This window comes from Plecotus auritus, assembly GCF_963455305.1.
Source record: "Plecotus auritus genome assembly, chromosome: X".
Lineage (NCBI taxonomy): Eukaryota > Metazoa > Chordata > Mammalia > Chiroptera > Vespertilionidae > Plecotus > Plecotus auritus.
The window spans coordinates 87,360,671-87,386,917 of record NC_137784.1 but is presented as its reverse complement, the minus strand read 5'-3'; the positions used below and the strand labels follow the sequence as shown (position 1 = coordinate 87,386,917).

The 26,247-nt window shown below is 41.0% G+C and overlaps 1 protein-coding gene across 5 annotated transcripts in view; it reads right to left on the bottom strand.

Annotated features, from left to right (window-relative positions):
* The window catches only part of TMEM164 (transmembrane protein 164), a 326,422-nt gene that overhangs the window by 128,786 nt on the left and 171,389 nt on the right, over positions 1-26,247 (bottom strand). The gene's annotated exons all lie outside the window — the stretch shown is intronic.

Here is a 26,247-nt window from a genome sequence, read left to right as displayed (position 1 = left end):
TGTTTCTCTCACATCGATATTTTCTCTGTCTTTCCCTCTCTCTTCCACTCTCTCTAAAAATTTATGGAAAAATAACCTCAAGTGATGATTAAAAAAAAAAAAGATTCACCTGCAGTGAATTTCAGGCCCCAACTTTTTTTACTTTCTTTTTTCTTGAGGTATAACTCACATATATTAAGGTAAAAAATATCACTTTTGTTAAGCCCTATAGTTTAGTTTAACTTACAATAGTTGAACACCTGACTAGGAATACCTCCATCTAAATGCACTACTCACATGTGTTTGAGAATAAGTCTCCTCAAAGAAAGAACAGAAACAGAGGAAGATCTGAGTAGTATTGAGTTGTTTTTGCGCCTTATGTTGGTCAGTTTGCTTCCTCTTGATTTTGCTTCCCAGGTCTTCCCAAAATTTCATGTGTACACCAATCCCCAGATTTTGATAAAATGCAGATTCTCATTCTTTATATCTTGGATGGGGTCCAAGATTCTGAATTTCTAACAGGTCCATAGGGGAGGCCAATTCTGCTGGCCTGTGGACCACAGTTTGAGTTGCAAGGACTCAGGGTACAGTGAGGAAGGAGGAATGGTGGAAAGAAAATGGGCTCTCAAAATAGAAACCTGGGTTCTAATTTGCAACATTGCCTCTCACTAGTTGTCCTTGTACTAGCTGAGTGCCCTTGGGCAGATTACTTAACATCTTTGCAGCTGTCTCAGTTTATTCCACTCTATAAATGAGGTCACCTAAATTTCAAGGCTGATGTGAGGATTAACTGAGATAAAGGAATTAATGAATCTACCAAAGTTCTGGACACATGTGTAGGCCCTCAATACATGGTAGCTGTTATTGTAAATGTTTGACGGAGCCCCACCATTCCCTATCTTTGCTGTTATGAGTCTAATATTTCATATTTGCCCATGCCATAACTAATGTGTATTAGTATTCTAACCTATTGTTATGGATTCCATGCCTGTGTTTCCCACCAAAATTCATATGTTGAAGTGCTAACCCCCACTGTGAAGGTATTTGGAGGTTAAGTCTTTGGGAGATAATTAAGTTTAAATGAGTTTACAAGAGTAAGGCCCACACAATGGGATTAGTGCCCTTACAAGAAGAAACACAAGAGAGTTTGAGAGCTCTGTCCCTGTCATAGGAGAATACAGCAAGAAGGTAGCAATCTATAAGACAGGAAGAGGACCCTCATCTGAACCCAACCATGCTGATACTTTGATCTTGGACTTCCAGCCTCCAGAACTGTTAGAAACAAATTTATATTGTTTAAGTAGTCACTCAGTGTATCGTTTTGTTATGGTAGTCCAAGCTGACTAAAAGACCTAAAGTAAGCATATCAGCTATCCAATAAACATTTATTGAATTCCTACCATATGCCTCTACTTCCTTCATGACAATGTAGTATCACTGTATTTTAACAGAAACTCTATTAGCTTTGATTGCTCTTCTTAATATACATAAGATTCCATATTTTAATTTGAATATACATGACCTTAAACCCCTGGAGCATCACAATGCCTTCTGTGGAATGAAGTGAATTCTCAACCTAAGCAATTTCAAACTCTGAATGATGAAGTACCTCCACATTTAAGCAACATCCTACTACCCTCAGTTCCTCAACAACAGACATTTTCTTAAGGTTACTAAAGGAACCTCCTCAATCTAATAAGGGTATCTGTGAAAAATCAACAGCTAAAGTAACACTTGATGATTAAAGGTTGTATAATTTCCCTCTAATATGAGGAACAAGATAAGAATGTCCACTTTCACCACTTCTATTGAATATAGTACTAGAGGTTCTAGCCATGGCAATTGAGCAAGAAAAAGAAATACTAGGCATCTAATTGGAAAGAAGTACTGTCTCCATTGGTAGATAACATTATCCTGTCTACAGAAAATCTTTTAAAATCCACACACAACCACCCTGGCCAGTGTTAGAGTATAGGCCTGCACAATGAAGGGTCATGAGTTCAATCCCCAGTCAAGGGAACATACCTGTGTTGTGGGTTCGCTCCCCACCCCTGGTCAGGGTGCATGCAGGAGGCAACCAATTGATGTTTCTCTCTCAAGACACATTGATGATTCTCATTCTCTCTCTCTCTCTCTCTCTCTCTCTCTCTCTCTCTCTCTCTCTCTCTCTCTCTCTCCCTCTCTTCCCCCTTTCCTGCTTCCCTTCCATTCTCTCTAAAAAGCAATGGAAAAAATATCCTAAGGTGAAGATTAACAAAAAAAATCCACACTCACAAAATATTAGCTGTAATAAATGAGTTCTGTAAGGTTGCAAGATATAAGATCAATACAGAAAAAGGAACGGCATTTCTATAGAGTAGAATTAGCAATCTGAAAATTAAGAAAAATAATTCCATTTGCAATACTATCAAAAAGAATAAAATATATAGGAATACAATTAACAAAAGAAGTGTATAAACTCAAAATGGATAAAGGACTTAAACATAAGATGGAAAACTATAAAAATCTTAGAAGACCCTATAGGTAGCAAAATATCAGACATATGTTGTAGCAATATCTTTACAGACACAGCTCCTAGGACAATAGAAACAACGGAGAAAATAAACAAATGGGACTACATCAAAATAAAAAGCTCCTTCACAGCAAAAGAAATCATCAACAAAATAACAAGGAAGCCAACTGCATGAGAGGACATATTTGCCAATGCTATCTCTGATAAGAGTTTAGTCTCCAAAATTTACAGGGAACTCATACAACTTAACAAAAGAAAGATAAACAATCCAATCCAGAAATGGGCAAAGGACCTAATTAGACACTTTTTGAAAGAGGACATACAAAAGGCCAAGAGACGTATGAAAACATGTTCAGAGTCACTAATCATCCAAGAGATGCAAATCAAAACAACAATGTGGTACCATCTCACACCTGTCAGAATGGCTATCATCAACAAATCAACAAATGACTAGTGTTAGTGAGGATGTGGAGAAAAAGGAACCCTTCTTCATTGCTGGTGGGAATGCAGACTGGTGCAGCCACTGTGGAAAACAGTATGGAGTTTCCTCAAAAAGTTAAAAATGGAACTCCCATTCGACCCAGTAATCCCACTTCTAGGAATACTAGTATATCCCAGGGAACCAGAAGCACCAATAAGATAGGATATGTGCATCCCTATATTTATAGCAGCACAATTAACAATAGCTAAGATATGGAAACAGCCTAAGTCAGTGGTCGGCAAACCGCGGCTCGCGAGCCACATGTGGCTCTTTGGCCCCTTGAGTGTGGCTCTCCCACAAAATACCACGGCCTAGGCGAGTCTATTTTGAAGAAGTGGCGTTAGAAGAAGTTTAAGTTTAAAAAATTTGGCTCTCAAAAGAAATTTCAATCGTTGTACTGTTGATATTTGGCTCTGTTGACTAATGAGTTTGCCGACCACTGGCCTAAGTGCTCATCAGCAGATGAGTGGATTAAAAAACTGTGGTACATCTACCCAATGGAATACTTTGCTGCTATAAAAAAGCAAGAACTCTTACCATTTGCAACAGTATGGATGGACCTGGAGAGCATTATGTTAAATGAAATAAGGCAGTTGGAGTAAGATAAATATCACATGATCTCACTCATTTGTGGAATATAATGAACAACATAAACTGACGAACAAAAATTGATCCATAGACAGAGAAACATTGAACAGACTATCAAACCTCAGAGGGAAGGCGGCGGCGGGGGGCGGGGGGGGGGGCGGGGGTTGCGAGGTTCAGGGGTAAGAGATCAGCTGAAGGACTTGTATGCATGCATATTAGCATAGCCAATGGACATGGACACAGGGGGTGGTGGAGGCTTGTCCTGGGGGGTGGGAGTGGCCGGGAGGGATCAATTGGGGGAAAAGGAGACATATGTAATACTTTAAACAATTTTTTTAAAAGTGTAAAATTTATACTTCAAAACTACAAAACATCATTGAAAAAAATTAAAGATATAAATAAATAGATAGGCCCTGGCCAGATGGCTCAGTTGGTATAGATATCCCATGTTCATGGATTGGAAGACAATATTGTTAAGATGGCAATATTCTTCAAACTGATCTGCAGCCAATGCAAGCCCTATCAAAATCCTAGTTGGCTGCTTGGCAGAAATTAACAAAATGATCCTGGAATTCATATGTCAATATAAGAGTCCCAGAATGGTCAAAACAATATTGAAAAAGGAACAAATTTGGAAGACTTACACTTCTCAGTTTCAAAACTTTCCATTGAGCTACAATAAGGAGAGACTTATATGTCAAAGGAATAGAATTTATGCTCCAGAAGTAAACCCTTACATTCATTTTTTTTTATTTTTTATTTTTATTGATTTATTTATTTATTTTTATTTTAATAAATCTTTATTCAGATTATTACAATTGTTTCTCCTTTTTCCCCCCATAGCTCCCCTCCACCCAGTTCCCACCCCACCTTCTGCCCTTACCTCCCCCCCACTGTCCTCATCCATAGGTGTATGATTTTTGTCCAGTCTCTTCATGAACCCCCATACCCCTTTCCCCCTGAGAATTATCAGTCCACTCCCTTTCTATGCCCCTGATTCTATTATATTCACCAGATTATTCTGTTCCTCAGGTTTTTAATTCACTTGATTTTTAGGTTCGCTTGTTGATAGATATGTATTTGTTGTTCATAATTTTTCTCTTTACTTTTTTCTTCTTCCTCTTCTTTAAGAATACCTTTCAGCATTTCATATAATACTGGTTTGGTGGTGATGAACTCCTTCAGCTTTTTCTTATCTGTGAAGCTCTTTATCTGCCCTTCAATTCTGAATGATAGCTTTGCTGGGTAGAGTAATCTTGGTTGTAGGTTCTTGCTATTCATCACATTGAAAATTTCTTGCCACTCCCGTCTGGCCTGCATAGTTTCTGTTGAGAAATCAGCTGACAGTCGTATGGGTGCTCCCTTGTAGGTAACTAACTGTTTTTCTCTTGCTGCTTTTAAGATTCTCTCTTTGTCTTTTGCTCTTGGCATTTTAATTATGATGTGTCTTGGTGTGGTCCTCTTTGGATTCCTTTTGTTTGGGGTTCTGTGTGCTTCCTGGACTTGTAAGTCTATTTCTTTCACCAGGTAGGGAAAGTTTTCTGTCATTATTTCTTCAAATAGGTTTTCAGTATCTTGCTCTCTCTCTTCTTCTGGCACCCCCATAATTCTGATGTTGGTACACTTGAAGTTGTCCCAGAGTCTTCTTACACTATCTTCAACTTTTTGGATTTTTTTTTTTTTTTGCTTTTTGCTTTTTCGGTTGAGTGTTTTTTGATTCTTTGTATTTCAATTCTTTGACTTGATTTTTGTGTTCCTCTAGTCTGTTTTTGGGTCTCTGTATAATATTTTTTATGTCAGTCAGTGTATGTTTAATTTCTAGTTGGTCCTTTTTCATATCTTCGAGGGTCTCGTTATATTTATCGGCCTTTTCTAGGATATTCTTGAAAAGCCTTATAACCGTGGTTTTGAATTCTATATCCAGTCGTTTGTTTTCCTCCATTTCTTTCGTTTGTGATCTGATTCTTTGACGCCGCATTTTCACTGCTTCCCTGAGTTGGTAGAGTAGATTTGTGTGCTAGGTTTCCAATATGGCCCAGTGGGTCTGCCTCCCCAGTTAACCTGAGGTGGACACTCTTGGTGCACCCCTTTGTGGACTGTGTACACAGCCTTGTTGCAATTAAGTCTTGATTGTTATTGGTATCACTGGGAAGAATTGACCTCCAGGCCAGTTGGCTGTAAGGATCAGCTGTGTCTACGCTGGGAGAATTTCGGTGCTGGAGACAGCCTTATAGGATTAGACTTGCCAAATTGCAATAGCCTCTGTGTTCAGCTTGGATGGGGTGGAGTCTCAGTCTTGGCTTCCCATCAGCCTTGCCCTTGTGCGCACGTGCGCGCCTTCAGACCTCTGCCTTCCCCAGCTCCCAAGTCTCCGCCCGAGAGTCCAGACTCCCCCCACAAGAGCATGGGTCCCCAGGGGCTCGCCCGGAACTGGGGTTCAGTGCAGTCAGAACTGGGGTTCAGTGCGGTCGGGGGCTTCCTTCCCCCTTCCGCCAGAGAAAGTCAGCCAGGCTCTCAGCCACCCTTCCTCTCTGTGCGCACAAAGACCCTTTGCCATACCTCCAATTCTCTGTGAGCTTTTCTCTTTCCTTCTAGTTGTAGAATTTTCACTCAGCCAGCTTTCCTGTGGTTCTGGATGGTGTCCGTTCTGTCTTTTAGTTGTAGTTTTGAAATTGTTGTTCAAGGCAGCAGTTTAGGTGCTTACCTATGCCGCCATCTTGGTTTCTCCCCCTTACATTCATTTTTGATAGACTTTTGACAGGGGTGCCAAGACATTTAAATAGGAAAGAGTATTTTCAACCAATGGTACTAGATCAACTGAATATACAAAAGAATTAATTTGGACCCCTTCCTCATATTATGTATATAAATTTCCTTGAAATTGAAGTTCCAATACCATGAAACTCTTAGAAGAAAAGATAGTCATAAAAGTTTGTTACCTTGGGTGTTGGGGGTGACCAGGAAGAGGTCAATGGGGGAAAAAGGAAACATATGTAATACTTTAGGACCAATAAAGAATAAAAAAAAAGTTTGTTACCTTGGATTAGAAAATAGATTCTTACATATGATACCAAAAGCAAAAGCAGCCAACAAAAAATTAGAGAGATTAGGCTTCTTCACTGTTTAAAGTTTTTGTGTTTCAAAGGATATCATCAATAAAATGCAAGGACAATCCACAGAATGGGAGAAAATATTTAAAATCATTTATAAGAGTGTAGTGTCCAAAACATATAGCTCTCAAAACTGAACAATAAAAAATAAGAAAGGATTTGAAAAGGCATTTCTCCAAAGAGGACATACAAATAGCTAATAATGATATGGTGTACAATATCATTAGTCATCAGGAAATACAAGAAAAACGGCGATGAATTACTACTACACTACCTACTTAATAAAAAAGGTTAGGCAATAAAAAATGTTGGTGAAGATGCAGAGAAATTGGAACCTTCATACATTGCTAGTGGAAAGATAAAATGGTGAAGCCATTTTGGAAAACAATCTGTCAATTATTTACAAGGTTAAACAAGGATTTACCATATGACCCAGCAATTCCACTTCTAGGTATCCACCCAAAACAGACATTCAAACAGATACTTTAACACAAATGTTCATAGCAGCACTATTCACAATAGGCCAAAAGTTGGAAACAATCTAAGTGTCCATCAATGGATGGATGGATAAATACAATGTGGTATATATGTGAAAAAATAATATAAATGGAGCTACTTTAAAATGGAGTTGGAGCTTCCATCTCAGAGGAGCTGCCTTTCACATCTTGCTCCTCAAATCTTTGGAATGTTAAAACTGGGCAAAATAACCTTTGACTGGGCCTAAAGCAGCATTGTATTTGAAACAACTGTCAAGATATCAAGAAAGCAGACATTCTGACTACTGGGCTGAAAACTAAAGACATTCTTTAGAATTAGGATCACTGTTAGCTTATCTTCTATAGAAATACCTTCTTTCTATTCTATAATTGTTTCCCTTCCCTTTCTCATAAATATTCCTCCCTGTCACCTCCTAACTGGAACACTTTTTTTTTTGGTTTCTGCCTGAATTAATGCTTCCCAGATAGCTATTCTTTAGGATTTCAAATAAACACTTGTTGTTCCTCACTTTGGCTTTTTATTTTTAGGTTAACATTTCATACAAATAAATATTATTCAGCCATACAAAGGAATGAAGTACTGATGCATGCACCGATATGGATGAACTTGAAAACTTTATGCTAAGTGAATAAAGTCTGTTAGAAAAGGCCACATATTATATAACTAGAGGCCCGTTGCACGAAGATTCGTGCAATGGGCCTTCCTTCCCCTGGCTGCCAGCACTGGTTTTCCTCTGGCACCCGGGACCCAGGTCTTCACTCTGGCCACTGCCTTCCGTCTTCGGCCGGAGCCTTCAGTGTTTGCTCCAGCCAGAGCCTTCAGTATTCTCTGCTCAGGCCAGAGCGCCGCTCCTGTAGCTCCCTCCACCCCTGCCCTCCCCCTCATAGCAGGCATCCTGCCCCGCCCAGCCTCTCTGCGCCTGCATATGCAAATTAACCTGCCCTCTTTATTGGGTTAATTTGCATACCCACTTCTGATTGGCTGGTGGGCATTGCAGAGGTACAGTCAATTTGCATATTTCTCTTTTATTAGTGTAGATTCCACTTATATAAACTGTCCAGAATAGAAAAATACATAGAGACAGAAAATAGATTAGTGGTTGCCAGGGCCTGTCACTAATGTGTCAATGCTTCTTTTAGGGATGATGAAAATATTCTAAAATTAAATAATGGCAATGGTTGCACAACTCTGAATATACTAAAAAACACTTCATCGTAACGCTTTAAAAGATAGTTATGCTATATAAATTACACCTAAATTAACCTTCCAAGAGAAAGAATAAGTACTCACTGTGTCTTGCTTTTAAAACATTTTCAAAGCTCTTTGCTATCCCTTATTATCTTTTTTATCTCTTATGTTTTCTTTGTAATCTATCTGTGAGGTCTAGAAAGCAGATTTTACTAATCCCAGTGGATGAATGGGGAAATGAATGATTGATGAGGTAAAGTTAACTGTGCAAAACTCCAGGACCCAGTCAGCAGCAGGGGTGGGACTGGAACAGGGTGCATAGCAGGCCACCCTGTCTACACACTGGAATTGCCTAGAGCAGTGGTCGGCAAACCACGGCTCGCGAGCCGCGGTTTGCCGCTCTGTTGACTAATGAGTTTGCCGACCACTGGCCTAGAGGCCTTTATTAAAATTAATATGTTTTTAAATCAGCTCTAGTAATTCTAATTGGGTTGAGAACCACTGGCCCAAAGACTGGAGTGAGTGAAAACACCTGCTATATAAGGCTTTTATTGCATAAAGAAACACTGCTTAGGGTAGTGGTTCAAGGTTGGGAGGAAATCATTGGTTACAACTGCCAAAGGTTGTTCCTTCTTATCTCATTTTAGGAAAATTGAACCAAGACAATGAACAGCAAGTTCGGGAGGAAAAAAAGGCTGCCTTCTGACACTCTAACAGCTGACACTCCCTCCATGGGCTCAGGGGCTTGGGCCTCATGACAAACCCAAAGTTATGACCATTTTATTCAAATGGGAAGAATAACCAAAAGTGGGCCTAATTCACCTGTCAGGAGGGAGGTGAGATGGCTGGCTAGTTCCCTAATCAAACAGGCTTTCTTGGAAATATGCAAGAAACAAAGGAGCTGTTAGTCAATGTGGAAAAGAAAGCCTGCCAGGGAATTTTAATCTCCCTCAGCAAGGCTAATTCAAAAGCAAAGCCCCTTCACCTCACCATCACTCAATAGCTCAGGGAGCTGGGGCCAAACTTCTGAAAACTAACATCAAAATCACATGTCAATATGAACCCCCCCCCCTCAATTTCTGAGATAATATTAGGGGTAGTAACAACAATAATGGCATCTGACACATTAAACACTTAATATGTGCCAGGGATGGGGCTAAGTGCTTACCACACATTATTTCCAATCATCTGAGCAACATTTTCCAGTTAAGAAAATGAGGTCACAGAAGTTAAATAATTTACCAAAGGTCATAGGGCTAAAGGCAGAGGAGCCACAGACAGGCTGGCTCCAGGGTCCGCACTTTTGATCACTATACTATACTAACTCTTAAATTCTATGCAGAAACAAAAAGATTTGAGAATACACAACAAACAATGCTAACAGTTTTTACTACTCAATGATTTCTATTTTATTCTGTTGTTTTCTTTTTTCCCCCGTTATAAACATATATTGCTTCTATAAAGAAAACATTTAAATATTTGTAAAGGTACAAAAGCCTCATACTTTTTGTTGTTTCTTTTTTCATGTATTGAAAAATAACCACCTTTGCATTAGTGACTTTTATTTTTTACTTATACTTTTTTATATTACACAAATTTTTAACAGTAAATGTCTTTTGCTGTAATCAGGAAAACATTAGTATTTTAAGCCTTATGCTTTTTGTTGCTTCTTTTTTAATGTATTGAAAAATAACTACCTTTGCATTGATGTCTTTTCTTTTTATTTATACTTTTCCATTTTCAGAAATTTTTAACAGTAAATGTGTTTTGTTGTAATCAGGAAAACATTATTTTAAGTGGTTTAAAATTATTTTGCCTAGGAAAAACTTCATCTATCATCTCTCTATCTTCACACCCACGATCTCAGGTATGTGAGAGATATCCTTACAAATTCTCTAAACAACACAGAGGTTCAGTTTGTTTGCCTAATTCACTTATTCTATCTGTGGGTACCTATCATGTGCTAGGTGTGAGGCCCTGCAGGGGACAGACACCACAAAAGACACTATCCATGCCCACAGAGAATAGTTATGAAGCAGTGCTGAGAACCTAGGGACAGACTGAATATAAAGTCCATTATCATATGGAGTGCTAAGCAGTTATTAGAAAAGAAAGTTATCTCCAACCCTGAAAAGATTATTGATTATCTCCTGTTATGTTAAAGGAAAATATACTGTAGTACTATTTACAGTATAATCCCAAGGAAACCTAAACCAATAAACAACATTCCAAGAAATATGAAACTCTTCAACTACATAAAATGAGCAAGATAAAAATGGAAAGATACACAAACGTTTAACACAACTTCCCACTGAGGGGATAGGATTGAAAGTTGGTGGTGTAACATGATTCGTTTTCTCTTCATACTCCTCTGATTGAATGGGCTACCAATGATCATGAATTATTCTTATAAAAAATCTTAAAAGTATAATCAGTCCCCCAAATCTCTAATGTATACTATATAAAATTTACCACAAAGAGTTGATTTGGCTTAACACTAGAAAATCAATCTAAATAATTAAGACAGAGGAAGAAGAAAAACCATGAGCTTTGGGATCAGGAAGACCAAAGTTCTCAGGCCAATTCTGTTGATTTCTGTGCGTCCCTGTGCAAGTTACTTCAACTTTCTAAATTTCATTCTATAAAATGGAGATGCTAATACCCACTTTACAGGGCTTTTTTGAGAATCAAAGACTAATAATTAATATCTCACAAGGGCTTTCTATTTGCCAGGTGCTGTGCTATGTGCTTTACACAAATTAATTTAATCCTCAGAACAGCTTTAAGAGGTAGGCACTATTATCACCTCCATTTCATAGATGAGAGAACTGAGGCCCACAGAACTTGCCCAAGTTCACTATCACACCTCTCTCTCCCTTCTCTCTCTCTCTCCCCCCTCTCACCCTCTCTCCCTCCCTCCCTCTCTCTCTCTCTCTCTCTCTCTCTCTCTCTCTCTCACACACACACACACACACACACACACACACACACACACACACAGCCAGGATATGAGCCTGGAGAATCTGATTCCTGGGTCCATATTTTTAACTACACTAGGTTGAGATATTTGTGAAAGAACTATTCTGATTGTAAAGTCCCGTATACCTGTATACCTGTATACCTGTACGGAATTCTTATTAGTAGAGAAGGAAAAGGTAATAAATACATGTAAAATCTAAACATTACTAGTATAAGAACTAAAAGATGTGACAGAGGCAGTGTCACAGGGTGTCTTCTGACAATTTGCTTATAAATGACAGTCTATATATACAACTGGAATTCATGATTCTCCATCCTACTCTTTAGAATTTCAATGATGAGTTGACTGTTTCCTACTGGCCATGGCATTCCCTTAGCTTGAACTGCCTCTTTCCTTTACAATGTACATGCACATTCTAATCCTCTTTCAAGGCTCAGTTCAGGCTTTATTTTTCCATGAAGCCTTTCTGGCCCATTTAATGATCACTCTAGGAGGTAGTGTGCTAGAGTGCAAAGTGCACAGGTTTAGCTTTAGCATTTACAAACCATGTAACTCTGAACAAGTCATTTACGGTCTCTGAACTTGTTATTTCTTTCATATGTAAAATAGAGTCCTTGTGAGAATTAAATAATATTTAAATTATCTGGTACATATTTGGTGCTCTATAAATGCTAATACTAATCCTATTCCCATTTCTTAGAACTCTGGAACAATTGCAATTTAGCCATTAAGCCTGAATTGCCTTGTGATTTCCCTTTTTCACAATTTTGACTCTAATATTGCCGTATCTTTCCAGGCATTTATGCCTTATACTAGTGGCCCAGTGCACAAAATTCATGCATGGAGGAGGGGGGTGTTCCACAGCCCGGCCTGCATCCTCTCCAATCTGGGACCCCTCGAAGGATGTCCTACTGCTGGTTTACAGGGATCAGGCCTAAACCGGCAGTCGGACATCCCTCTCGCAATCCGGGACTGCTGGCTCCTAACCGCTCAGGAGCCTGCCTGCCAGCCTGCTTGCCCCCAAATGCCGCCCTGCCAGCCTGATCACCCCCAACTGCCCCCCATGCCAGTGTGCTCACCCCCAACTGCCTCCCCTGCCTGCCTGATCACCCCCACCTCCCCTCCCCACTGGCCTGCTTGCCCCCAACTGCCCCCCTGCTAGCCTGTTCACTCCAAACTGCCCCCCCCCATTGTCCTGATCACCTCTGACACCTACTGACAGCCTGCTTGCTCCCAACTGGCCCCCCTGCTGGTCTGCTTACCCCCAACGGCCCTACCCCCCACCAGCTTGATCACCCACAACTGCCCTCCCCTCTTGGCCTCAAACTGCCTCTACCTTGGCCCTGCCACCATGGCTTTGTCCAGAAGAATGTCTGGAAGGTCTCCTGGAAGGTCTTCCAGTCTAATTAGCATATTATCCTTTTATTAGTATAGATAGAGGTCTGGTGCATGGGTGGGGGCCGGCTGGTTTGCCCTGAAGGGTGTCCTGGATCAGGGTGGGGGTTCCCTTGGGGCGTGGGGTGGCCTGGGTGAGGGGCCTGTGGTGGTTTGCAGGCTAGCCATGCCCCCATGGGGTGAGGGTCCCTGCTGGGGGGCATGGCCAGCCTGGGTGAGGGGCTGAGGGCTGTTTTCAAGCTGGCCACACCCCTTTCAGGGTGGGGGTCCCCACTGGGGTGCCTGGTCAGCCTGGGTGAGAGGCTGATGGCTCCCAGCCCCTCCTTTTTTTCTTTCTTTTTTTTTTTCAGTGCCTCCTTGAGCGGAGGCCAGGTCCTGCTGGAAGCAGGTATCTGGGATTTATTTATCTTCTATAATTGAAACTTTGTGGCCTTGAGTGGAGGCCAGGGCCAGCCAGGGCAGGCAGGGAAGCTTGGCTTCCTCCATTGCCCAGGGCAACCCAAACCTCCTGCTCACTCCAGCTCCATGGCCACCGCCACCTTGGTTGGGTTAATTTGCATACTCGCTCCTGATTAGCTAGTGGGCGTGGCTTGTGGGCATAGCAGAGGTATGGTCAATTTGCATCTTGCTCTTCTATTAGACAGGATTTCTAACTGCAAGTTCCTTGCGGGGGCGGGCAGAAAAGTACTCTGCCTGCTTCTGCATACTCTGCAGCAATTAGCGCAATACTTGACACAGAAAAGTGCGTGATAAAAATCTGTGTATTCAAATTCATGGCATGCGCTGCCTTTACCTGGGCCACTCCACTCCCGTTGTGACTTTGGGGACAAGGGAAGTAGGCATAACATGAAGCCTATGCTGATTTTTGTGCTGGGAGTAATAAAATCATTTGTCTCTGAAAAACATCTATGTATTGACTGGTGTGATGGGGCTGAATTCATGGAGAATGCAAGACTCTCAAAGATCAACCTTAAGATAAGGTAGCAACTACACATTCCAGGGTAGTCCCCATAATTTAGTTTGGACCAGGAACTCCAGACTCTTCTCAACCCTCTACAAACTCACATACTTTGCACTCATTTGACCAGAAAGGTACTGGCCTTTGTAGGTTGAGATAAAATTTTGCCCAAATGAATTTAGAAAGCTAAGGGCTGTTTTGAAACCAAGCTTTTTATGTTTTAAGTACTCTCAGGAAAGCAGAGGGACATTCTGTCCCTAGTTCAGGTCCAAATTCCAAACTATAACTTTTTTAAACAGCTCAATTTGCCAGTCACAGAAATAACTTTTCTAGGTCAATTAGCACATTTCAATGTGCCAATTAGCAAGAGTGAGATTCTCAAGCCTATTTGAATTGGTGACAGCAAAGTTTCCTAAGCAGCACAAGGTGTGCCAGTGGTAAAGTTGCATTCAAAGAACATTGAGGTGATTGTGGGTGGTGAGTAGCCTCCCAAGTAATGAAAATCATTACTAACCTCTTTCACTCAGTCTGAGAGTTCAAAACATTCAAAAGAACCGCCTAAGAAAAAAGGTACTTAGCAAAAGGGGAGGTGTCGTAAAGGAGGGACAAAAGAACTAATAATAGATCAGCACCGATACACAAGAATGGGCAATTTTAATAATGAGATAATAATATACTTGAGGCTTTTGGCCTGTTAGAAGAAAGAAGCTTTATGAAAAAAATCAATATCATTCTTTTCATTACTGTTCTATTAGATGGCTGAAAACACAACTAGTCTTTGGTTTTGGAAGGAAGCTGATCCAATGTCTTAAGTTTCTTTTCTGTTTCTAATCTCCCTTGCTCAAAACAGTCCGAATTCAGAAAAAAAAAACTTTCATGGGCCTCAGAGGGCAAAAGGAATAGGGATGGGGATGCAGGCTGAGCACAATGCTTCATTCTGAGGGCCATATCACCAACTTTGCAAAGTAAGAGCAGTAATTAAAAATCTAATATGTAACCAGGTTCCCCAGGCACCCTACTTAGCTCCCACTTCTTGGCTTTCATTTTCCAGAAGGTGGTTTAGCCTGGAATGTATGATGTTCTTTGCAAAGCCACAGGCATAAAACAAAACAAAACAAAACAAAACAAAACGAAAAAACAACCCGGCATCACCATCAGACCAAAAAGCCACTGGCTATAACAAACAGCTTACAAATTAGACAGCACATCTATTCTCCAAGTCCTAGACTACTGACAGCTTGAGCAGGGGTATCTTAATATGAGATCCATGAATGGGCTTGTAAGGAGAAAGGCAGGAGGTGGTAGTCCGAGTGTCCCTAGTGAAACTATATGCAAATTGTATTTGTGTATTTATCTAGGAAGAGTCTCTATGGTCCTCTTCAGCTTCTCAAAGAAGCCTATGACCTAACTCTTTCAGATGGAGTGAAGCTAAGAAACATCTCCAGCACCTTGACTCATTAGAATTCAAAATTCACCCTGAATTTCAGTCAGACAACACAGAAAGAGCTCTGAAGTCTGAATCAGGAGACCTGGGTTCTGGAGGCACCCACTTTGGCTTCTTAAGCAAGTCTTTTATCCTTCTAAATTCCCCCTCTAAGATATAAGGTTAGACAAGACAAGTTTTTAGCTCCTTACTCATCTCACTAGTTCCATGGTACATGTCCCCTCCTTCCCTCTACGAAAAAAAATTGCCCTTAAGATGCTTCATTTGAAGCAAGAAAGAGACCTTCTACATAATTCTGGCAGTAAAGACTATGTACTTGTAATAAGGGCCATCGGAATACACGATTCTTCTTCTAAGGTGTCAGCTACTAAGATGGAGAATCAGGAGGAACTGGAACCTGGGCATTCTCTAGCTGGTGCCAATGAGTCACAGGACATAGTGCAACACATGGAAATTCATTGATGATCCCCCAAACCTTTAGCTGACTGTGGCAATTTCATTCAACCATCTTGCCTCTCTCTGTATTTATATATGTGAGAGTATGTTTGGCTGTGTTCTGGCACACACTAATTAGTCCAGTTTATTTTCCTTGCTTCCTCATTACTGCTAATGAGCAAATAAAAAAAGTATTAAAAATATAAAGGGCCAAGAAGGAAGGGCAAAAGTCAAAGGCTGGCTTCCTGCCTAATTGCTAATTGGGTCATCAGGCTTAAGAAAGAATTGCCTATCTTCCTGTATCTTATTTTAAGTCAATCTAAGCTCAACTAAGGGGTTGCAAAATAAAAGTCCTGAAGGCCAGAAGTAGCCCAGGGGGTGGGGTCCTAACCATTTAAAATAACCAGTCCAAAGCCAATTGCCAAGACACATGTCCAGCACTGTAATCTTTTCTCAGGTTCATTTTACAAAAACACAAAAATTATTTACCAGAATGATTGAAATTGCTAGTTAAGTGAAGGCTCATTAAAGAAGTTTTGATGTTAACAAGCATTACTTTAGTGGGGATCCAAGATGGCGGCCAATGGGATGGCAGGCTGCAAGATAGTGTGTGAGAGAGCGAAAGGAGAGTGTGTGGACGTGCAGGGAGTCTGTATTTGTGAGTGAGGGACAGCTATATTCCACAGACCCGTTGGGGACTAGCGGACCAGGCTCCTCTGTTTGGGCAGCATCTACTATTGCTGAAATCTCTCCTGGAGCAGCCAGCTCTGCCGTAGAGACGGTGATATCTTTAAGGGGAGAGCAGCTGTGATCAGAAGCCCAACCTTACCTTCAACCGGGGAGACCTCGGATACCTCCCGGGACCCTGCAACCACATTTCCCAGGGACCAGCTGCCTCACTTGTGAACCCACAAACACCGAGACTCCAGCCTCTCCGGCTGTGGGTGCCTAAAAAGTTTGTCCAGGGGGAAACAAAGTGGTGCTGAATATGTGGACAGGCCCTATGCCTTCTCACAGAGCAGATAGCTGAATTGAGTAACTCCCACCTGAAACTGGCAAATTAAACACATGTGGTGAGACAATCCTTGGATAGAAAGGTCAGAGATCTCCTGGAGAGAGGTGAGATCTGGGATCCAGGCTAGAGGGAGAAATGCATGCAGTGGGGACTTGAGCCTCAGAGGGAGACTGTGCCCCACCAAATCCGTGGCCCTTGGGGTCAGTGAAGCCCTCGAATGTGGAAGGGGGTCCACAGGGCTGCTTGCAGAAGGAGACTCTAGATATAAGCCCACAGCCAATGGAAACTGTGACCAGTAAGGCAGCCTGAAGTTCTATACCAGCCACACAGTGCCCAGGGGAAAAGACATGAATTGGCTCGCTTCCTTTGTCTTTTTTTTTTTACCTCCTTGCTTTTGCTTGCTAAGTCCAGTACATAGGATCTTCCAATTAAAAACACTCACCAAGACTGCAGGGGCAAGTTGTTTTTGTGAAAACTGGGGATCAGAATAAGGAGACACAAGCAGAAAACCAGCTCTGGGTCAGTCCACCCCTCCAATCCAGTATTAAATGCAGCAGGGAAAGAAGAATCTAAACACTGGTTATAGAGGTCATTTAGTCCCGGAAATTAATACAGAAACACTGCCACCCAGGGATTGTGTCAGAAATTGACTCTTGTGTAAATACAACTAAAGGCAGGCAGAGAAACAAAGTGAGCAAAGAGATCCTGCCTGCTTGAAAACAAGGTTGTGGCTTATGACACAGAGGAGTGGTGGATCGCAGGGAACTTCAACACTGTGCTGACTACCTGACAGGAAACAGATGTTCCAGGCAGAACAGTAGAGGAAATGAATGATGTTCACTACTTCACTTTTTTATTTTTTATCTTTTACTTAAGAAACTATAATTTTTTTCTCACTTGATTTTACTTTATTATTATACTAGTGACCCGACGTACAAAATCACGTGAGACCCGGGACCCCAAAGTAAAATTGATTTTACTTATATATCTCTTTCCCACCCGCACCGTGGGAAGGCCGTGAGTCCCAGAGTCCCGCCCCACGGGGCCAGAACGCCATGGGACAGTGCCAAGTCCCGGAGTGCCGCCCCAATGCACCGCCTCCAGGCTGTGCGGAGCCATTGGACCCTGCCTCTAGGCCGTGCAGTGTCACTGGGCCCCACCTCCAGGCCGTGCGGAGGAGCACCAGGCTCCGCCGCCTTAGGGCTGCATGGAGGAGCTGCCAGGCCCCGCCTCCTCTGGGCCACATGGAGGAGCCTCCTCCAGGTTGCACAGAGGAGCTTCCAACGGGCCGTGTGGAGGAGCTGCCGGAACTCGCCTCCTCTGGGCTGCGTGGAGGTGCCTCCAGGATCCGCCTCCTGGTGATAGATTGTGATGGCATGATGGCATCATGGTGTTATGGCATGAGAACCACCTAGATTTTTATTAGTAAGATTTTTATTTTTAATTATTATTATTACTACTATTATTTTACCATTTTTAAGTTTTATTTTTTCTTTATTTTATTCTGGGATTAGTGTTTTACATTCTATTTTTCTTTTTCTTTTAGCATTATTTAAGTCTATCTTCATTTTTCCTTTATGCCAACACACACTTCCTCACTTTTCCCCTTTTTCATCCTGTTTCTCTTACCCTGTTCCTACTTTAGTTTTTCTCTATCCGTTCTTTTTACTCCTGTTAAAAATTGATTTTACTTATATATCTAATTTCTTCTCCCCTGCTCCAAGTCCACACACACTTCTCTCTTCTCTTTCTTCACTAACCAAAATTTTTTTCCTTTTTTCTTTTCTTTTTTTCTTTTTGCTTTCTTTCTGTCTTATTGCTGTTGTTTGTTTCTTTTTTTCTCATTTTTTTGCTTCTGTTTTACCTCTCCTCGCTTGTTCTCTTCTTCTATTTAATAGCTTAATTAATTCCAATCACCAACTCGGGCCTATCTACTCTCTATTCTCCTTTTCCAATAATAGATTAATATATATATATATATATATATATATGTATATATATATATATATATGGAGAAATTTATATATATTTCTTTTCTTTTTTTGTATTTTGCTTTTTACTTTTCCTCTTATACACTCATTCTCTTTCTACTTCCTCTATACTGAATTGTGGCTATTTCCCCATTCATTCAATTCATTGACCTTCACTTCTGAAAATAAGCTCTGCTTCCTCAGATTCAGCTGGGTGTTTTCTGTTTGGGTGTCTGCTCTTTGCATTTTTTGGATCAGTTGTTGTTTGTTGTTTGTATTCATCACAGAGTGTTTGTTGTTTGCATTTTTTGGATTAGCTGTTGGTTTTTTGGAATTTCATCCCCATATACATATATTTTCCCCCTTCTTTTGTCTTCTCTTTCTTTTCTCTCTTACATTTTTTCCTTTTCTTAATATAATTTTTGCACTCTTTTCTCTCCCCTATTTCTCTTTTCTCTGGTGATCAACTTTATTTGGGTTTATTGGTATTGTGAATACATTTGTGTTTGGTGCCCTCTGTGTTGTGTCTTGTTGTGTTATATTTTGTGCCTTCAAGTCAATGCAGGAGAGATAGAGCTACATAACCAGACACCCTGATAGGAGAAAACATGGGGAGACAAAGAAACAGCCCCCACATGAAAGAAAAGGAGGAATCACCAGAAAAGGAAGTAAACGAAATGGAGGCAAGCAATATGTTAGAGAAAGAATTCAGAGCAATGGTCATAAGGCCACTGAAAAGGGTGGAAGACAAATTCAACAATATGTGTAAGAACCAGGAGGAAATGAAGAAGAACCAAGAAGAAATGAAAAATGACATCGCTGCTATAAAGAACTCAATAGAAAGCATCAATAGTAGACTACTGTAGAGGAAGTGGAGGACTGAATCAGTGAGCTAGAAAACAAGGTAAGAAAAAATATCCAAGCAGAGTTGCATCTACAATAAAAACTTGAAAAAGAGGAAGAGAGCCTAAGGGAACTTTGGGACAACACAAAATGAAGCAACATTCTCATAATAGGGGTCCCAGAAGGAAAAGAAACTGAGCAAGGAATAGAAAACCTCTTTGAAGAAATATTGACAGAAAATTTCCCTGATACTGGAAAGAAGAAAAAACTCACACAAGTCCAAGAAGCTCACAGAGTCCCAAACAAGATGAATGCAAAAATATTGACAAGACACATTATAATTAAATTGGCAAACACCAACGACAAAGTAAGAAACTTAAAGGCTGCCAGAGAGAGACAGAAAGTTACCAACAAAGGATCTCCCATCAGACTAACAACAGATTTCTCAACAGAAACACATCAGGCCAAGAGGGAATGGAATGAAATATGCAAAGTCATGCAAAGCAAGGGTCTGATTCCAAGAATACTGTACCCAGCAAGGCTATCAATCAAAATTGAGGGTGAAATCAGGAGCTTCACAGAAAAAAAAGGACTAAGGGAGTTTATTACCACCAAACCAGCAATGCAAGAAATGCTAAAGGGTCTGTTGTAAAAAGAATAGGAAGGGAAGAAGGAACACAGGCATAAAGAATAAAAATTGTGACAAACAAGTACCTATCAATCTAACAAACAAGGAATATGTTAATTGACCCTCACACCGTCGGAAAGATGGTGGTGCCCACAACCAATAAGGAGGAAATATGCTAATTAATTGCCCAGCCCTCAAAGATGACATTGCCCACAGCCAATAAGGAGGGACTATGCTAATTGACTGCCCAGCCATCAAAGATGGCGACATCCACAGCCAATAAGGAGGGAATATGCTAATTGACTGCCCTGCCCTCAAAGATGGCAGCACCACAGCCACAATATGGCAGCACCAAAGCCCCTTAGCTGCGCTGGGATAGCAGGCACAGGGCAAGGCTGGGCCCAATCCCAGGCAGGCCCGGCCACTCCACGTGCATGCCTCTGGAGTCCCCCAGTTCCCTCAGCCTCCCAGACACTCAGGGCCGGCCCACCCAAGGCACAGGCAAGCCTCGGACGGAACTGCCCATCCACCCAGGAACAGTCCGAGGTGCAGACAAGCCTCGGACGGTGGCTTCACAGCCACACAGGGTTGCCCAAGGCTCAGGTAACCAGGGTCGACTGAGGCTTACACTGCCAGCAGTGGCAGCAGCAGAGGTGTGATGGGGCATCACCTTCCCCTGATCACCGGGTTACCTCCCACCACTGAGGGCTCTCAGACTGTGAGAGGGGACAGGCTGGGCTGAGAGACACCCCCTCCAGTGCATGAATTTTCATGCACCAGGCCTCTAGTAAATAATAACTTTAAATGTAAATGGATTAAATTGCCCAATCAAAAGACATAGGGTAGCTGTGTGGATAAGAAAACATGACCCATATATCTACTCTCTACAGGAAACCAACCTTAGAACAAAGGACTCACACAGAACTATGGTGAAGGGATGGAAAAAAGTTTTTCAGGTGAATGGAAATGAAAAAAAAAGCTGTGGTAGCAATACTTATATCTAACAAACTATACCTCAAAGTGAAGGCCACAACAAGAGATAAGGAAGGCCACTTCATAATACTAAAGGGAGCAATTCAACAAGAAGATATAACTCTGGTAAATATATATGCACCCAATACAGGAGCACCCAAATATATTTTAAAAAAAAATTCTGGAGGATATCAAGGGACATATTGACAGCAATACAGTATTAGTAGGGGACTTTAACACGCCACTAATACCACAGGATAAATCCTCTAAACAAAAAATCAGCAAAGCAACATTAATCCTACCTAAATGACTCACTAGATCAGATGGAATTAATTGAAATCTTCAGAACAGTTCACCCCAAAGCCACAGAATATACATTCATCTCAAGCGTACATTGGTCATTTTCAAAGATAGACTACATGTTGGGACACAGTCAAAGTCTCTTTAAATTCAAGAAGATAGAAATCATATCAAGCATCTTCTCAGACCACAATGGCATAAAATTAGAAATCAACTACAATAAAAACAATGAAAAAAATCAAACACCTGGAGGCTAAATAACATGCTATTAAACAATGATTGGGTTAGCAAAGAGATCAAAGAAGAAATAAAAAGTATCTTGGCAACAAACAACAATGAAGACACAACAATCCAAAATCTATGGAACACAGTGAAAGCAGTCTTGAGAGGGAAGTTCAAAGCTCTATAGGCCTACCTCAAAAAAACAAGAAACAATGGTAATGAATTATCTAACCCAACAACTCAACGAGTTAGAAAGAGAGCAACAAGAAAAGCCCAGTGTAAGCAGAAGGAGGGACATAATAAAGATCAGAGTGGAAATAAATGACATAGAGGAAAAAAAATACAAAAGATCAACAAAACCAAGAGCTGGTTCTTTGAAAGGATAAACAAGACTGATGAACCTCTAACCAGGCTCACCAAGAAGCAAAGAGAGAGGACCCAAATAAACAAAATCAGAAATGAAAGACGTGAAGTAACAACCGATCCCAGAGAAATAAAAAGGATTATGAAAAAATACTATGAACAACGCTATTCCAATAAAATGAACAACCTAGACAAAATGGACTTATTATTAGAAAAATACAAGCTCCCAAAACTCAATCAGGAAGAATGAAAAAACCTGCATAGGCCGATAACTACTGAAGAAATTGAAGCAGTGATCAAAAATCTTCTACCAAACAAGAGCCCTGGTAGGGAAGGCTTTACAAGGGAGTTCTACCAAGCATTCAAAGAAGAACTAAAACCTATCATCCTCAGATTATTCCACAAAATTCAAGAGGAAGCAAAACTTCCATGCTCTTTATATGAAGCTAGCATTATCCTAATTTCAAAACCAGATAAAGACACCATAAAACAAGAGAACTACAGGCCAATATCCTCGATGAACATAGACACTAAAATCCTCAACAAAATTCTAGCAAATTGAATTCAGCATTACATTAGAAAGATCATACACCATGACCAAGTGTATGATTTATTCCAGGGATGCAAGGATGGTACAATATCTGCAAATCAATAAATGTGATATATCACATAAACAAATTGAGAGACAAAAATCACATAATCCTATCAATTGATGCAGAAAAAGCGTTTCACAAAATCCAACATACTTTCTTGATAAAAACTCTCAGCCAAGTGGGAATAGAGGGATCATACCTCAACATAATAAAAGCCTTATATGACAAACCTACAGCCAACATCATACTCAATGGGCAAAAACTAAACCCATTTCCCCCAAGGAAAGGAACAAGACAGGGATGTCCACTTTCACCACTCCTGCTCGATATAGTACTGAATGTGCTAGCCATTGCAATCAGACAAGAAGAAGAAATAAAAGGCATCCAAATTGGAAAAAGAAGAAGTAAAACTGTCCTTATTTGCAGACTAGAGGTCTGGTGCATAAAATTCGTGCAATGGTGGTGGGGGAGGGGCCCCTCAGCTCAGTCTGTGCCCTCTTGCAGTCCGGGACCCCTCATTCCTTACTTGCCTGCTCGCTGCTCCTTACCACTCTGCTCACTGCTCCTTAGCACTACCACAGAGGCGGGATAGGCTCCCGCCACCGCCGCTGCACTTGCCAGCTGTCAGCCTGGCTTCTGGCTGAGTGGTGCTCCCCCTGTGATAACACACTGACCACCAGGTGGCAGCTCCTGCATTGAGCGTCTGCCCCCTGGTGGTCAGTGCGCATCACAGGGACCAGTCATTCTCTTCATTCTGCCGTAAAGGTCGCTTAGGCTTTTATTATATAGATGACATGATACTATACATGGAAAACCCCAAAGACTCCATCAAAAAACTAATAGACTTAATAAATGAATTTGGCAATGTAGCAGGATACAAAATTAATACCCAAAATCTATGGCCTTTTTATACCAATAATGAACTCACAGAAAGAGAAACTTAAAAAAAAATCCCATTTACCACTGCACCAAAAAAAATTAAGATTCCTAGGAACAAACTTAACTAAGGAGGTAAAAGACTTGTACTCGGAAAACTGCAGGACATTGAAAAAAGAGATAGAGGAAAACATAAAAAAATGGAAGAACATACCATGTTCATGGATTGATAGAATCAACATCATTAAAATGTCCATACTACCCAAAGCAATCTACAGATTCAATGCAATCCCCATTAAAATACCAATGGCATACTTCAAAGATCTAGAACAAACTCTCCAAAAATTCATATAGAATAAAAAAAGATCCAGAATAGCCACAGCAATCCTGAGAAAGAACAATATTGGAGGGATCACAATACCAGATATCAAGCTATATTACCAAGCCACGGTTCTCAAAACTGCCTGGGACTGTCACGAGAACAGACATATAGATCAATGGAACAGAACAGAGAACCCAGAAATGGACCCAAGCCATTATGCTCAATTAATATTTGACAAAGGAGGCAAATATGGAGCATACTATGGAGTCAAGACAGTCTCTTCAATAAATGGTGTTGGGAAATTTGGTCAGATACATGCAAAAAAATGAAACTAGATCACCAACTTACACAAAAACAAAGTCAAAATGGCTAAAGGACTTAAATGTAAGACGGGAAACCATAAAAATCCTACAAGACTCCATAGGCAGCAAAATAGCAGACATATGTCATAGCAATATCTTTACAGGCCTGGGAATCTCCTGAGAAAACAGTAGCAGGGTGATTAGAGAGATGGAATAAAATAGAACTGGATATACTTCCCTGCCTTAGCAGGTTACCGCCACAGGCAGGGAGTAACTTGAGCTCCAGCTCCAAACCTGAGCCAGTAAGAAATGTGTTTTCAATTTGTTTGATTAACACCATTCTTGGGTATTATCCTCTATAGCTCTGAGACCAAATCAGGAGTTCTGATTCTACAGTTCACCATGGGAAGTCAAGTAAGTCACATAGTATGGGGAAATGCAGAAGGGAGGGCAAAGGTACCTATGTTAGCAGCCTTGCCTGCTGATCCCAGGTAACAGGAGAACACTGAATTTAATGTGCCAGGCCTATTATGACAGAGACAATACAGTAAGTCCTCATTTAACATCATTGATAGGTTCTGCAACTCTAAGCAAAACAATGTATAATGAAACCAATTTTGCCATATCCATTCATATAAACAGGAGTTAAGTTCCTACAGCATCTCAAGAAAACGATGTTGTTCAAAGATGTGTTATATGGCCTGCCCTCTTTCACCATGGTGTTTCCCTCTTCTGGAGGCTGAATGGTCAACCTATAAGGTGCTTTGTGCTCTTTGGAAGAAAGGAGCCAGGCCATCCATATAAGCCACCTGGGGAACCTATTAAAATGAAGATTTTGATGTAGTGGGTCTGAGGTGGATCCTGAAATTCTGCATTTCTAACAAGCAGCAGCCACCTGATGCTGATCATCAGAACACACTTTGAGTTACACACAAAGTAACTTAAGAATTTTCAGTGACTAGGACACTGATTTTCCAAGACTGGTCTGAGGGCTCATGCAATCACATTACCCCAGACCCTCTCTATCAGACTTTCTGGGGATGGGGTCTGCCAACCCTCTTTTAAAAAAAAAAATCTTGACTCAAGGATATGTTTTTATTGATTTGAGAGAGGGAGAGAGAGGGGGGGAGGGAGGGAGAGAGGGCGAGAGCAAGAGAGAGAGAGAGAGAGAGAGAGAGAGAGAGACGAAAGAAACATCTATGTGTGAGAGAAAACATTAGTCAGTTGCCTCCCATACACACCCCAACCTAGGTATGTGCCCTGACTGGAATCAAACCTGATACCTTCTTGTGCATGGCACTGAGCCACCAGCCAGGACTGGCAAACCTCATTTTTCAGCCATTCCTTTAGGTTATTGCTATGGATATTGTTTCAGAACCATTGCACAAAATCAGTGGCTCTAACTGCAGCTCCATGTTAGAAGGACTTTTTAAAACACTGTACCCAGGCCACATCACAGACCAAAAATTCAGAACTGTAATCTGGGATAGTGGGGAGAGAGGCAGGGCATTCAGAATTTTTTGATTGTTTTATTCATCAGTTTGTTGTTTTTAAAGTACCCCTAGGTGAGCCTAGAACATACTGAGGGTTCAAAACCACTGCTTAAATGAATAATTTTTCTTTTAATTTCTATTGATGTATATAATATGCATCTAGAACAGTATGACAATCATAAGAATATACATGAGTATTTGTGGAGAGGGAATAACTAAATTCTTGGAGAGAGAGTGAGTATAATTGTGTTCATAGGATCTGGAGGCTTAAGCTCCAGTGTGTGTGTGTGTGTGTGTGTGTGTGTGTGTGTGTGTGTGTGTGTGTGTGTGTAACTCCCTGAATGTTAGTTTCTTTCTCTGTGACGAAAGGCTATAATACTTGCCCTATCTACCTTACACAATTGTTATGTGAAAATACCTTGTAAACTATGTTATCTAAAGAGGAAAAATTATCATCTTGAGATTTAAACTGTGATCTTAATGCATGAGGCAAACTTAAATCATGCAAATGGAAAACAAAAGGAAGGATTTATCAGTGATTTCTTCCCTGAGCTTTCTGACATTGCCTACTAATCCCTCTGCACTCCCACGTGTGGGACTCTGAGGACAGGGCCCTGCTACCCCGCTCTGTAGCTCTAGCTTCTCACTCTGCTGGTTTATCACTCAGCTTCCTGCCACAGTGGGATTCTACCTGCTGGCCACAGGGGATGTGTGTGGCCCAGACTTCCCTGTGGGTTTGGACGAATGGGGAAGGAATCTAATTCTTGCCCAAGGGGGCCC